Raw genomic sequence first — 13080 nt, forward strand, 5'->3', positions numbered from 1 at the left:
GAGCACAGTCAAAACCCAGTTTGTTGGAAATGGATTGGTTTGCATTAGATCGTTAATCATCTTGATCCATGAATATGTTGCAATGCAAGATGGAATCACTCCGATCGATACAACAGAACTAGAAGGTTTAGAACTATTCTAGCAGATAGGACAGGCTAAGCTAGGTAGCAGGCAGCTGGTAATCATATTAGTGGCTCTGGTGCAAGCAAAGGATTGATGACATGTCAAGCGAAAACCACCAAGCCACTAACATCCTCCATGAGGAAGAAGGCGAAGCTAGGGGTGATCCTCCATGAAGTCCACAGTCGGATCACGGGACCAGGAAGACCCCACCAACATGGCCGCGGTGCCAGCGGCGGCCATGGTCCCATTCTCCTTCACTTTGACGACACACTAGTGCACCACGGACGACAAGGCCACCGGCGGTGGCGGTGGGGTCAGCATCTCTGAGAACGAGTCACCAGAGGGACGGAAGGGTAGGTCCAGCCCCAGTGTACGCAGCATCTTCGACGCCTCCACCGTCAGCGACACCTCGAACTTGGGGATCTTAGCTCGCCCACCGCGACGACGGGCTACTCCGGCACAACGGACTTGCCAAGGAGCGTGTCCGGGCTGGCACTGAGTGCTCGCATGAGGGCTGCCAGACCGTCGCGGTCGTCGCTTAGGTATACATGGCGAACTCCGTGCCGCACTGCCGCCGTCGCGGTAGGGCATGCGCAGGACCTTAAGGCCGTCGCTGAAGCGACCTAATTTCTACGAAGGGAAATCCACAGAGTCGAAGTGTATTATGACCGTTGAAGATCATATTACCCTAATTCCAGTCGAATACTACATCCATACAACGATAATATCAGAGTACAAATAGTGCGGAATTACATAAATTATTACATCGCCGTATTGGCAGAATCAATAGTAGCATTCATTCAGAATAGCTTGAAGATAAGATCGCCAAACTCGAGCGTAGAAACGAACCCCTCAACCATCAAACTCCTCAGAGCTATAATCTTCAGCAGAACCTATGTGCCAAAATTTATCAGTACGATTTGTACTGGCCACTCCCACCCTATGAGCATTGCTTTGTAGAAATTGGATGCAAGTTGGATATAATCAAAAAGAACCTATAAGGCTGGGGTTTCCTATGTATTAGCGTATCAAGAGTTTAATAATAGTTGGTCAAGTTTTTAACACCATTCCCACACCCATTCCACCCCATTTCCGTCTAGAGCTAGGTTTCGATCCTAGGATCAATATACCACCATCTCCACACCATCACCATACCATCGCTCAGTCGATAGGCCAACTCCCTCTCGGCACTATCTTAAGGCCCATAGCCCCTGGCTACGACTGACACTCTCTCACGGGGGAAGAAGAGAAGGACTCATCTCTCTATCTAGTTTAAGCGAAACCCAGGAAAGGTCCATAGCCGATAAGTCGGCACATGTATCGATCGATCAACCATACACTCTGCAGAGGTTTTACATAACCACAAGATCTGCCTTCTTCACTGACCGTCGTCAACTGGGCTGATTCCGACCGCTTGCTAGCCTAGGATAGTGCCACCCTATCATTCAGCCCTAGTACACCCCAAGTCTAGTCTAGGGTGGCTAAAACTATGAGTCATGAGACGGGTCCACAAGGTCTCCATGAAGTCTCGGAAGGGTGTGGGGGAAAATCCTCTGCGCCCCGTACCTCCTTACACTATCCGCTATCAACCTAGCAGTAGTGGCAATATCCTACCAAGTAGTCCGGCCGTCCTGCACCATATAGGGCGAGTGGTACGTAAGGCTTCTCGGTGAATCTGAGTACTAGTAAGTCCTTAGGGATGACCAAGTTAGAATGTCTTCATCAGGGTTTCCATTTACCGTGCCACCACAGCACCTCCACCCCGGGCTCCTCCCATCACAGGTTCACACCTAGGGCCACCTCATATACCATTTTTACCCACCACAGGTATCCATTCCAGGGGTGCCCAGGTAGCACCCCACGGCAAGACTTGCCCTAGGCTTGTCGTATATTCCAACTTGTTCGACACAACCCTCACCCTCCACGCACTCAAGTCACACATGCAGCACTCTCCCCATAGTCCAGATAACTCCAGTTTCCACCACACATTAGTGTAGTACAAGCGTGGTAGAAGTAATAAGCAATAAAATATAGCAGCAAGCGTGTGTCTAGCCTAATAGTAGGGTAAGCAGGGGTAAGGTTGCGTCAAGGTAAAGGCCTTCAAGAAAGCATACTACCATGCAAGTCCTATCATTATGTGAGTATAACAATAAAGTAAAGCAATAGCAGTTCTATATGAGCCATGTGTAATAGGTGCTATGAGATTTGGTGGGATGTGGCACCTTCAGTGTAGTCGTCTCCGTACTCCTCACGGTACTCATGATCCTCGTCCGTCTAGTTCTCCTCCGAGTATGCATACGATCGAATTATAGTCGCATTAGCGACGTCTATAGAATAGCACAAAGAAGCAATGAAAATTTGAAAGAGCAAAATGCACTCAAACATGGGTTCATTGCGTAAAGCTCGATTTTAGATGAATTTTGGTCCTGGTTTCGTATTTTTCTGAGGTCGTACGAATTAGTTATGAATTTCTGAAGTTTTAATCATTTTCTGAAAATAGAAAAAGGCTGAATTAATCCGGGACTGACACGTGTCACACTGTGACTGGTCCTACGTGGCATGCTGACATCAGTATGATGTCAGCATGACATCATCATCTTGATTCCAAGCTGACAGGTGGGGTCCCGCTGACGTCAGCATGATGTCATCAACGTCATCCATTCCGACAGGTGGGACCGAGGGCTCTTGGGTCACTGACATGTGGGTCCGATCAAAGTCAACGTCAAGTCAACGAGTGAGTCAATGGTCAACGGATCATAGTCAATGATAGGTGGGGCCAGAGTTGCTGTCGTCAGCAGCTGACATCACCGTGACGTCATCATGATGTCACCTCGGCTATGTTGTTACTGACAGGTGGGACCCGCGTGACGTCGCCTACTGACAAGTGGGTCCAGAGTCTCTGTGTCACTGCCATATGGGTCCGGTCAATCGGTCAACGTTGACCGGTCAATGGTCAACATAGACTGGGTCCAAACTAGGCCGGTTGGGCCTGGATTCGGGCTGGGCTTTGGCCCACCACGTGGCATGCTGTGGCATTGCCACATCGTAGCCAAAGGCCTCCATTGGGCTTCGGTCCACAGATCGTCCCACACCGCGTGGCTCATGGTGGACTGGCGTTCACGGTCCATGGATCGTAGGCTGGGTCTTCGGTGGACCGAGTCTATCCTTCTTCCCTTTGGCCTGGTCCACGTGCACCGGGTGCATGTGTGTGTGGCCAGCGAGGGGAATTCCTCTGCTTCCTTCCCCGGCGTGCTCCCGCCGGTGGTGTGCTCACCGGCGAGCTCCCACAGCGGCGCTGGCATTCAATTGAGGTGGGGAAAAGCATCACCAGGCCTCGGCAAGTACGGTGGTGAGGTCAAGGTGGCGGCCAGGGCTTCCTAGGGCTTTGGCCATGGTGGTCGATGGCTCGGCGTGGCGGTGCTTGCCGACGGGGCATCTAGGGACAGTTCCAGGGGTCCTGGTGCACCGTTTTCTTTCACATGGTTAGCAGGAGGCAGGATGTAGCATCGACGACGACCATAGGGTGCGGTGGAGTCCGCACACGGTGGTGGTGCACGACGGAGCTCCGGCCGAGGTCCGGTGCCCGTGGCCAAGGCGTTGTGGATGGCTAACGGTGTCTTGGTCTACGCGGCTATCCTCTAGGCGTCACGGCAGTGCTCTACTGCTGCGTCCTAGTCTAGCGAGGCGGCCGGGTGTGCACATGGTGGCCACGCCATGACGGTGGCGTCGTGAGCGCGGCGAGCGCATGTACTATGATGGCGTCCATGGGCTAGGAGGTGGTCTCAGCAAAGGAACTCACCGAGTGGTGCTGGCGGTGTTCGGTGGTGGTGCGGTGGCGAGGCGCTGCCTAGTGGTGGAAGCCGCGTCGTCGGGGTAGGCGCTCAGGGCGGCGCTCTGGGCTCTGGTGATCGATGTCTCCGAGCTCCCTACTCGCCTCCCTCTTCCGAATTTCCTTCTCGGCCCTCTTCTCTCGGAGTGGTGCGGGTAGTTGGGCCACCGAACGGCGGCGGTAGGCTGAGGAATCCCTAGGGTGCTCTGGGAGTCGCTTTATAGCCCTAAGGTCCGAGCTTCATCCATGGCGGATGGGGCGGACAGCTGGTGATGCGCCGATTGCATCGGATGGTATCACGGGCGCGGGTAGTTGGCGCAGGGGTTGCGTGGGCGCGACGCTAAGGGAACAGGGCCAGGTGATTCGCGTGACCCCGGGTCCGCGCCTATCGCTTTGGTCGGAACTCGGTTGGGAGGAGATGCCAGCGTGGGGAGGAAGAAGGCACTGTGCCGGGAGTGGCTGACGCGTGGGGTCCGGGTGGCAGCGGCAGCAGGTGGGGCAGACGGGCGCATGGACATGAGCGGCGTGCTGGGCTGGCTTGCTGGGCCGGTCGTCCGGTCGCGCGAGTTGGGCCGGCCTGCGTGCGATGCAGGGCTGGTTTGCGGGCCGAGCAGGCCGAGCCGACTGCGAGGCTTTCTTCTTTTCTTTTCCTTTTCTGTTTTATTTTTCTTCTTCTTTGTTTGAATTCAAATTTGATTTGGAGTTTGAATTCAAATCTGGTGTACCTTATTCATTGGATTTTTAGATATGAGGCACATAACACTCTTTTATATATATTAGGAACTTTATTTAGCTATTTTGTTTAACAAAAATAGTGGTAGTTTTGTTATACAAAAATAGAAATGGTTTTCATTTTAAGCATTTATTCTTTGGTTTGATTAATAATTACCTTGTGGTTTATTACTTTAAAGAAGTTGTAAAGCAATTGGAAATCCAAATCACAATTTGAGTTGACAATGTATGCATTACTTTATTTGTTAGAATTTAAATAAACATGATTAACAAATGACATGCTATGCTCATGAAATTGTTTAGTTGGGTTACAACTAATGAAAAACCTAGGGTTGGCTCCTACAGTTGTCACTCAACATTGCATGGGGTTAACAACAAAAAATTTTGTAGTTGTGATTTTTTGTGTGTGGATTTTTGGGTTGTTACAGCCGCCGTCGGTGTGGACGCCGATCTGCATGAACCTGTGCCTGAAACTCCCGCTCATGAACGGCACGCGGACGACGGCGTGGTCCCACGACGCGTCGTCGACGACGTAGAACGGGCCTTCCTCAGTGTACTTCGGGATGATGGGGTCGCGCCAGTAGCCATCGAAGTAGACCGATTTGCCGACGACCACCGCCGTGGAGGCGTGGCAGTCGCCCTCCGAGAGCATGTTCTTGATGAGGCCGCCGGTGGTGCTCTCGAACCACTCGTTGACCTCTGCCGTCGCCTCCCTAGGATTGCCGCTGAAGTTCACTGATCGCGTGCCTCGGCCTTGTGGATGGCGGCGGACATGTTGGCGAAGGCAGCACTGAGGCGTCGACCCAGACGCCCGCGGTGCACTGGACCTTGGACTCCCCGCCGCCGTCGCAACATGAGGTTTCAACACATCACAACATCTCCTTGCTGCTTGCGAAATGAAGGCTCGCCGGCATGTGGAGTTCATGGGAGGCAGACGCGCCGTCGCCACCATTGACTAGATGGACTCCGCCTACTACAAGGCCGCATGAGGACCCCTTCGTGGCTGCTAGTATCGTCGGCTCGACACGCAGCCCCTGCAGCTGGCGCCGCAGTCCCCACCACCATCGGATCTCTCCCCGCATAGTGGATCTGGTGGAAGGAGCAACGAGGCAGAGTGGGGTGGAGGAGCACGGCGCGTGACGCGGGTGAGCGGCCACCTCGACGGGGGGCTAGCCGCATGGCTGGGGCACCGTCGGGCCGGCCGTGCATAGCGCGCGGAGGTGGCCATTCTTTGGGCCACGTCGGGAGAGAGGGAGAAAGAGAGGAAGGGGAGGCTGGGGCGGAGATGCAGACGGTGCGAAGCCAGCGGCGCCGACCGACGGGGGTGGGAGCGGCGGCCGTGGTACGGAGCGGAGTGCGCGTCGATGGTTTCTTTTCTTTTTCTTTTTTTGCGATGTGGGCGAGCGGGTTGGTCCGATGCCTGGGCCTTATCATTATCGTATTTTAATTACTTTCATAATGGGTAATGTTTGGGCCCAGCTCTACCTATGCCCAAACCCAGCCCTAGCCCGGGGCGAGATTTGTGGATCGAGACCACGGCTCTGATTTGGTTTGTTTGGCTAGAGGCACCAAGCGACAGAGCCTCCTCTGTAGGCTCATTTTGTAGAGATAAATAAAGGGAAATAATAAAGATACCCTGAGAAATTTTGCTACGATAAAGGATTCTAGATATGCAAGTCCTAATATTCTCGAACCATTAGACTGGATCTGGTACGATCATTTCGCTATGATCAATCATGCGGAACTGACGAGCTCTTTGTTCCTTACTAACGTTGTACCGATGAATTGAATATTGAGGTCTTGGTTCGTTCCTGACATGTCATTTCAACATGATAGGTGGGTTATTTCTAATATTTGAATCCATGACCTCAACGTTAGTTCTTGGAAGTTATTCACACCATCTCAACTACATAAAACTTGTGATTATATAATTGATTATTTAACTTCACATTTACAAATTTTGTCGTGTGTATTTTACACTCCAAATGATTTTAAATGAGAAGTTGTTAACTACAAAGTTATAGATATCATCGAGTACTACAATATATTTTGATGTTGATTTTGTCTTCATTCAAAATTGTTTAATAGATTCAAGAAATTATATTGAATATTAGGACATATAAACCATCTCAAATTAATAGTTGAAGTAGTGTGTAAGCAAGCCGGCTATAAAACGAATGCTTGAAGGCACGCAAGAGACAACATTAATACACTCAATCAAAAACTGACTAAGACCTTAATAGAATTACTGAAACCAAAAATTGGGGTGGCATTGTGTGTTAGCACGACACTGTCTTGGTTCTTGGTGGTTTGTCATCTTCACATCTCTTGCACTGTATCGGCTGTTGAGTCATGTTTACACTAGATGATCGCCTCTAATATTTGTAAATCGTGTGCCCATATTATAGATCATGCTCATGGCATCCTGAACTAGGAGGGCAAACAAACAATATGACTTAGTTTGGTTGCACAAGAGGTGGTGGCATTGCTATCTTCTTGTTTGTCTCCAATATCTTACTGATGGAGTTCCCTATTTGATGCTCAAACTCCTCTCCCTGTACTTAAACAAAAAAACCCTTCAAATGTTGACATATATATAGATATTAATTATATTGTTAGGTGATAAACCTAGGGCCGGCTCATGCTTTGAAGATGAATGAATGCATGACTTACCCACGCAATTTTCATTCTAGTTAGTAGTTGCTCGGACTTATACTTTTGAAAAGATGATTAATAAAACTTAATTAATTAATTAAGGGTTTTTTGTAATATTTTGGCCGATTACTAGTTGCTTGGCAGCCTGCATCGATCCCACGGTAGCTTCCACCAAAGTTTATATTAGTCATATCCCAGCCCGGTAGTGAAACAGCCCAAGGTGACTAGGTGAGTATACTCTCTTCCTTTAAGAAACTTTTTCCTAGAAACTTCCATTACCCATCAATAAATGTGGATATAGTCTCGACATAGATCTTCTTTCTCCCGTATCGCCTCTCCTTCGGTGCGATGTTTTTCCTCTAGTTGCTTTTCATAGGTTAAGCATATGCTTGATGGGTATTTTTGAAGTTTTATTAAAGATGGTTTTGTAAAATACTTTGGTTTCAGAATGTATGAAATGTTTGGATGCAACAAATTTTTCAAATTTTAAAGCCATAATATTATTAAAAAAAAGAGTATGTTGGTGTTTTAAAGCACTTTACTCTCGACCTTTAATATTCAACCATAGGCTGGTACTAATCATGTGTTTGGTTCCTGGTTAAAGAGTTTCTTTCTAAGGTTTAGGAATCAAGTTTTAGTGGATATGGCGGCAATGCGCTGGCTTTGTGGTTTATGTAGAAATGATGTTGTGTTTAACAGAATAACAACAAACTCATAAGACATTGGTCACATTTATCTAAGAGGAAGAGGGATGATCGCTCAGAGAGGGATGTCGTTTGATGGAAATCATGGTACTCGAAGTCTTTGAGAAGTATTGGATGGCAATGGCAAAATATGACAAAGGCGTGATATTCCTTGTCTGTTCCTTATCTTTTGTTTTTCGTTTATAGGAATCTAGTCTAAGTGCTTGGGTGTGTTTTGAACCGCTATACTCATTCATACGTGGATGTTGGAGGCCGGAATATGTTATTCCTTAATAATTGAAAAAAAAATTAATCAATGCAAATGCTCTATAGCACGATTAACGGGAAAGGCCCTCAACCAGAGCAGGAGCAGGTACGTCAGCTGTTGGGTTAGGAACTAGCATCTTTAGAACAAAAGTACCTTGGTCTACCTACTCCAATAGGCCGGGCCGTATGAAAATTGGCAGGTTCTAATCCACGAAGGAGTGACACGGTAAATACTACTCCCTCCATATTCCAAATTATAATGTCATTTTAGTGTTTCTATAGGTATTAGACATAGCGTATATGTAAGTGCATAGCAAATGCTATTATTACTTGAAAAAGAAAAACAAATTGTCTTATAATCCATGAAGAAGTGACATGGTACATACTAATCCATCCATATTCCAAATTGTAATGTCATTTTGATGTTTCTATAGGTATTAGACATACCGTCTATCTAGGTGTATAACAACTTTTATGTATAAAAAAAACCAAATCAACTAACCGTCGCTGTGCATGTGAGCCGTGCAGCTGCAGACTCGCCGTGGGCCGCGTGGCGCGTCGTGGGCCGTGCCTGCACATGCAGCACTCGCACTCCCGTTCAGCGCGCGCGCACTCCTGTTCGGCGCGAGGTTACGGTCCGGCTGTTCGGACCGGATGAATTCCGGGACAGGCACAGGACAGCTTCGATTCGATGGCCATGTCGCAGCCTGGCGGGGATTCGAGCGAGTCCGAGGACCATCGGCCAGCTTGGGGGCACTAGAGATTAGGGTTCGTCTTCGTCATCTGTTCGCGGCGGGTGTGGGCGTGGGCGTGCGCGCACAAGAGGCCAAGAGGGGCCGGGGCCGGGGCCGCCGAGCGCTACCCTGCCGCGCCCGTTGGCGCGCTTCGACTGCGCCGCCGGCCGGCAGTTCCTCCCCGCTGGGCCGCGGCCGAGGACTGCCTCGACTTCGAGGCCCTGACCTACGACCGCCACCGCGAGGACTGGTTCTGGAGCCTCCTCCCCTCGCCGCCGTTCGAGAGGTACATGAATGTGACCATAGAGTCGTTCGCCGATGCCGGCGCCGCCTCGGCCATCAGGATCTCGACGAGGGACGGCACGTACGCGTTCGACGCGGCGCGCGCGTCGTGGCGCAAGCAAGGCGACTGGGCGCTGCCCTTCCGTGGACGCGCGCACTACGTCGCCGACTACGGCCTGTGGTTCGGCTTCACCGACAGCCAAGCGTCCTGTGCGAGGCCGACCTGAACGTCGCCGGCACGTCTGGGCCAACGTCGACGGCTGCGCATGCCACCGCGGCGTCTGGTTGGAGCACTCCTACCTCTCGTACCTGGGCAGCGGTAGGTTCTGTGTGACCAGGTTCTTCCCGGAGACGGATAACGACGGTGGTGGAGGCCACGCGCGCCGCCGCCTCGGCCACCAGGGAGATGCGATTGCAAAAGGTGGCGACGACGCAGCGGTGCGAGAGAGAGAGAGGGGGAGGAAGTGGATGTTGTAGGTCCTGTCGGCCAGCAGACGGCCGATAGGTTCCAATCGGAGGGGATAAAATTGGGTACGCACCATCCGTACCTGGCTCTGTGCGGATATCCAACCAGGCGACGACGCGTGGACGAGGATTCAACCGGCTCGCCCGTCGTGACTTCGATCGCCTCCCAACGCCGGCTGGCTGCTAACCCCAACGATTCCTTGGCTCTTGTAGTTTATCTGGCTTGGCGGCAGCTCGGTAACTTTGATATTAGATTAGATGGGAAAAAGGCAGCAGTTACAGCGACGCAACACACGGCCGCCGCCATCACGCGTAGCGTGACAAAAAAAAAAAAAAAATCAATCGGAGACAGGAGACCGGCGGCAAGCAGCAGCACAATCGACGTCCAGGCACGCAGGCCATCGATTGCATTAGCCGCTGCCATGGAGGCCTTCGATGACGCTGCTATTGTTGACGTGAAGGATGGTGATGACCCTGCAGCAAAAGTGAATTCCTCAGAGTCGCCTTCTGAGTTACCCGAACCAGTGGCACAACAAGCAGATCAGGTATGTGTTGTCAGTTCATTTGTTAGGCATGTAAAAAATCCGTATTGTGAATTAATGGTTACGTAACTTTAATTGTCGCTCAATTTTACAATAGGTGGTTGATAAAATTGGAGAAACTTTGATCACCCCTGAAGTTGGTATGACTTTCGATTCAGAGGATAAAGCTTACGAGATGTATAATACCTATGCCGGTAAGGTTGGGTTCGGTATTAGAAAGAGCCATACAGCTCGCTGAGAAGATAAAACTATATATCAGAAATATATAGTTTGCAGTAACGAAGGACATCGACGAAACAAGTCATCACAAAAAGATATTATAAGGACAGGTTGTGATGCTCGTGTTTAGTTCAGTGTTAGCAGAGGGAATTTGAAAAGTGCAAAAGGTTGTACTTAATCACAATCATTATCTTGCTAGTCCAAATAAGCTGCACAAGCTGAAGTCCCAACAGCGTGTTACAAAAGCAGACATGATGCTAATTGGTTAGATAAGGGAATCCGGGATGAAACCAGCCCAGGTGTACGAGTTCACGAAAGAGTTCTACGGAGGAGCTGACGAAGTGCCATTATCAAGGATGGACTGCAATAATGATGCGCAAACATTGTTGGAATACTTGACGAATAAGCAAATAGAGGATCCTACATTTTTTTATGCGGATGAAATAGATGAAGAAGATGGTCGGATAGCTAATTTCTTTTGGACGGATGGTCAATCTATCATGGATTATGCACGCTTTGGTGATGCTGTGTCACTTGACACCACATTTCAGACTAATAAGTTTGAAATGCCTTTTGCTCTAATCCTTGGAACCAACCATCACAAGCAAACAGTAATTCTTGGGGCTGCGCTGATATTTAATGCGACTATTGAATCATTTGTTTGGCTCTTTGAAACCTCCTAAGCCATGTCATGCAAGCATCCAAGCACAATTTTCACTGATCAAGATGCAGCCATGGCACGAGCAATTGCTTATGTATTTCCAAATACCAGCCATCGTCTTTGTTTGTTTCACATATATGTTAATGCTGCTAAACATTTGGGGCATGTAATTCATAAGCATCCTGATAAGTTTCTACCAGATTTTAAGAGATGTGTCTACGAAGACAGATCCGAAGCTATTTTCATCCAGAAGTGGAATGAATTATTGTCTGGGTATAAGCTTGAGGATAACCAATGGATGAAAAAATTATATGATTTGAGGAAAAAGTGGGCTACTGTCTACCGCGACACTTTTACGGCTGACATGAACTCGACTCAAAGGAGTGAAGGTATGAATAATGTATTTAAGAAAAGATTTCGGAGGAGACTTGGACTTTCAGAACTCCTTGCAGAATGTGATAAGGTTTCCGCTAGTCTTCGTGAAAATGAGTTAGATGTAGATTTTAATTCCTGACGAAAAACCCCGGTTACTTACATCATATCCCAAATTTACTCATGTTGAAGACTGCGGCTGAATCATATACAAGGAGGATGTATTCTGAGTTTGAGGAAGAGTTTAAAGAACAATTTTCATTCGCTTGGAAGTTGTTACAAACTGATGGGTCAATCTCGACATATGAGGTTACACATATGCACTCTAATCGTGGTGCAACAGTTCAGTTCAGCACTTTAGATACGACCATTACATGTTCTTGCAGAAAGTTTGAATGTATAGGTATGTACACACATTTTTCAATTACCGTAAATTTCTAATATAATATGAACTGATATAATTGACTATTTATCTTGCAGGGATATTGTGCAAGCACGCCTTGAAGGTCTTTTATGCAAATAATGTTTTTATTTTGCCATCGCAATACATAATGGGTAGATGGACAAAATATGCAAAAAGAAGATTCTATGTTGACAAAGAAGAAAGTAGGAGCGAAAGTAACAAAACATGGGCTGCACCTATCTCACGAATGGCGACATCCATAGCATTGAAGTGTTCAGTGTCAAAAGAACTTCTTCATGATTTGGAGAAAGGCATGCAAAAATTGGATTTGAAAGCTGATGCTTCTCTGAGCAAGATGAAAGAGAAATCTGATGAGGTTCCCCTAGTTTCAACTGGCTGTGCAACAGACCCATTAAAAGGCAACATATCATTTAAAATTCCTCCGATGGTAAAAGGCGCAAGGAAAAAACGGGTCACAAACATACTTGAAAAAAATACAGGGAAAAAGAAGAAATGCACTAAGAAGAAAGGTACTGATCCAAACTTTTTGTAGCAGATTTTGTTTCCAGCCTTGCTACTACTATTTGTATAGTATTTTTTTACTATTTGTATAGTATTTTTTCTTATTTCCATCTGTATGTATAGGAGATACAAATAAGGCTACAGAAAATAGGGATGCAAGTTATGATGCGAACCAATTAATCGTAAGTCATCAATTTGACTCAGTATTCCTTTTTCCTATTTTATTTACTAACAGGAAATCTTCTGCAATGTCTGCACCTTACATCCAAGGAGGATTTACAAATCTTTTACTCGGAGTTCAGCAAGATGCCGCAATGTCATCGTCTGCTAGAAAGTTACATTTCGATGAAAATATGTAACCGTGTTCTGTTGATTAATATCCCACTTTGCAGTACTCTTATTATGTTGAGCTGGATATTGTTTTGGTGACCTTTTGTGAGCACATCCAGAAGATAATGTGTTTTTTTTTTACCATGCTGAGATGTCTCCATCTGTGCTTATACATATATGCCAGGATTCTGTAACACTGTAAACCATTCAGATGCAGTACAACAGAAACTTCAACACTGTAAATGCCATATTTATTTTAGA

At 47.8% G+C, this 13080-nt stretch overlaps 2 pseudogenes; one reads left to right on the forward strand and one right to left on the reverse strand.

Annotated features, from left to right (window-relative positions):
- Positions 1 to 182: 182 nt before the first annotated feature.
- Positions 183 to 5766, reverse strand: LOC136465009 (serpin-Z1B-like; annotated as a pseudogene).
- A 4160-nt stretch (positions 5767 to 9926) lies between these two features.
- Positions 9927 to 12820, forward strand: LOC136465010 (protein FAR1-RELATED SEQUENCE 5-like; annotated as a pseudogene).
- The last annotated feature ends 260 nt before the right edge of the window (positions 12821 to 13080 follow it).

The sequence above is a fragment of the Miscanthus floridulus genome, chromosome 7 (assembly GCF_019320115.1).
Source record: "Miscanthus floridulus cultivar M001 chromosome 7, ASM1932011v1, whole genome shotgun sequence".
Lineage (NCBI taxonomy): Eukaryota > Viridiplantae > Streptophyta > Magnoliopsida > Poales > Poaceae > Miscanthus > Miscanthus floridulus.